The sequence below is a fragment of the Hyaena hyaena genome, unplaced genomic scaffold (assembly GCF_003009895.1).
Source record: "Hyaena hyaena isolate Hyena2069 unplaced genomic scaffold, ASM300989v1 scaffold_43, whole genome shotgun sequence".
In the NCBI taxonomy this organism is placed as follows: domain Eukaryota; kingdom Metazoa; phylum Chordata; class Mammalia; order Carnivora; family Hyaenidae; genus Hyaena; species Hyaena hyaena.
In genome coordinates, this window is record NW_024080675.1 from 771,831 (window position 1) to 774,817 (window position 2,987).

Sequence of the window (2,987 nt, forward strand, 5' to 3'; positions counted from 1 at the left end):
GCCCAGAAGCCACCGCAGCTGCTCTCCTCTGCGGACCCTTCCTAGTGGCCCGCTCACCCCTCAGCCTGTCCTCTGTACCTTCCACCGCCTCCTTCCAGCTCCCGCTGCCAGTTGCCGTAACTGCCATCACTGGGCAAACAGAGCCTTGAGAACGCAGCGGGTCCTCAGCATTCGTGGCTTTCACTTGCCAGTTTACCTACCTGCTAAAATGTGTTACCCCAAAATCAACACTCAAGGCTCTTTTGTGGTCCTTCGGGAACAGCATGCAGAGTGGTGAAAATCTGAGTTGCCGGCCTGGACATTCCCGGCTGAGGCCAGCAGACGCCGCTCCGCCTCCTCACGTCAGCTCCCACACTGGAACAAGGGTCCTGGTCTCAGACTGAGTAGTGCCGTGCTTTTTGGCTTTTTGTGGTCTGGTTGGTGATTTCGCCAGGGCAGCGCTGCCGGGCCGCCTGGAAGTTCCCCAGCACGAGAAGGCTGTGATGGGCCCTGCAGAGAAAAGATAGTGTTAGGCAAGCTTCATTCAGGCAGGAGTTGCAGCGTTGATGGCCAAGTTCAATGTTAAGGGATGAGCAGTATGTATCAAATAGAGTCTTTAAAGAGAAGGTTATCGATTGATTCAGTTGATGAAAAGTTTGTGTTCAGAGGGTCACAAGAATTTAACCCTATATTTTCCCCAGGGGCAGAGGTTCAGAATTTGCTAACTCACTGTTGCCAGAGACTCCATAGAATGTAACTACCTCAAATAATGAGAATCCACCATGTAGTTGCCTGGGCTCACCCGGATTTAGCATATCAGGATCTCCTGGAATCTGTGTTTTTCTTTTTTTTTTCTTTTTCTTTTTTAATGTATATTTTTGAGAGAGAGAGGCAGAGAGAGGGGGAGACACACAACCTAAAGCAAGCTCCAGGCTCTGAGCTGTCAGAACAGAGTCTGACACGGGGCTTGAACTCATGAACTGTGAGATCATGAACTGAGTGAAATGAGGTCAGATGCTTAACAGACTGAGCAACCCAGGTGCCCCGCATCTGTGTTTTTCAAAGTACCATAGGTGATTCCGATGCAGGGTCTGGGTGGGAACCACTGCAGTGATACCTCCAAGTACCCATGTTAGACCTGTTGGGTTCAGACAGTCGTGGTGGCCATCTTGAAGCAAACTTCTGTCCAACTGGGAGGGGATGTATAGCGTGCTGTAGGGAAAAGAACAAAGGACTGATGAGGCATCAGGGCTCTGGAGACTCTGTGTGAACTCGGCAAGTCATCTGATGTTTAGGGCCCCAGTTTCCCCACTCAGAAGATGAAGATAATAAAACCTACACATGGTGGGATTTGCTCTGAGATTCAGACATGTCTTGTGAGCTAGGACTCCAGGAGTCCACTGGTGTCTCTTGAGAAAGAATTCATTCTAAGAGAAAAGGCAGATGGTCTTGGCCAAGAGTGAAGGGCACTTTCCTGGGGAGGGAAAGGAGGAAGGACAACTCAGGGAACCACTCAGTGTTTGTCACTCAGTTCTGCTTCTGGCCTGGCCCCTAAGGGTTTGCCCCTGAGGAGACTATAGGCAAGGCTGCTTGCCAAAGAACCTTGGTGAAACCCAGGGACCCAAGTCCACTACTATTGGAACAGCTCATATGACCCCAGGCAGAGGCAGGATGTCTCCCCTCAAGGAAGGGTGACATGCACTATGGCTGTCTGGCTCACCCTGTGGGCGCTGGTACCTACATGGGCAGCGTGCCTCCCGTCCCACCCTTCCCCCAACCCCTTGATGTTGCACCTTCTTGAGCTTTGGAGGCAAGGCTGCAGATGTCACCTCAGAAAGTTAGAACTGAGGTAGGAAGGACCCAGCTCCCGAGCTCGGCTATGACACTTCCTAGGGATCACCCCAAAGGTGAAACCTGGAGGCCCCACATGGGCTGAGGGAGGCACAAAGCCCAAGAAAGACTGTTAGTGCACGTTCACGTGACCATTTTTTCACCCCAAACTTGCTTGGCTGGAGAGATGGGGGTCCCAGATGCTTGAATATCAACAGAGCCGGTAGCTATGAAAGATTTTGAAGAGGTGGGAAAAGGAGCTGCATGAGCCTGAGGGCTTTTGATGTCAGTCCTTTCAGAAACACCCCGGCAGGGGGGCGCCCTTCATGAACTGGAGCTGGCCGGAGGCTTCTGGTGCATCTGCACGTCTGCACATCTCTCAAAAGCCTGAGACACGCGCCAGCCGGTGTTTACCCGCACAGCCAGCGGGCCTGGTCTCTCTGTCAGCAGGGGTGTATTTTGCACAGTGTTTCTTTGTTTGCTTTCGGTTGAGGAACTGTATCTTTCCCCCGCTCCCCGCCCTTACCGCCAAAACCCAGAAGAGCTGGACAGCAGGAAAGTATGTCAGGGTAGAGAGCTGGTCCTGCCGGGTGGCTTCCTGCCACCCGTCGCACCTGCTTTGTGCAGGTTCTGTCCTCTAGCTCTCCACTACCCACCCTTTCTTCTAGACAGTTCTCCCACCCCTCCCACCCTGCTCCCCGCCCATCCCCCATCAACCTGGAGCTGCTTCCCAAACAGTGCCTGTCACATAGCAGGTCCTCAGCAAATGCTGGGTTCCTTTTCTTCCCCTCCCCCTCCCGTTCCCCTCCCCTTCCTCTTCCTCTCCTTCTTTCCCCTCCCCCTCCCCTTCCTTCCCCTCCCCCTTCATTTCCCCTCCCCTTCCCTTCCCCTCCTCTTTCCCTCCCCTTCCCCTCCCCTTCCCTGTCCCTTCCCTTCTCCTTTCTTCTCCCCTTCCCTTCCCCTCCTCTCCCCTTCCCCTTCCCTCCCCTTCCCTTCCCCTTCTCTTTCCCTCCTCTTCCCCTCCCCTTCCCTGTCCCTTCCCTTCTCCTTTCTTCTCCCCTTCCCTTCCCCTCCTCTCCCCTTCCCCTTCCCTCCCCTTCCCTTCCCCTTCCCTCTCCCCCCCCCTCCCCTTCCCCTCCCCCTTCCCCCCCCCTCCCCCCCCCCCCCCCGTCCCCTCC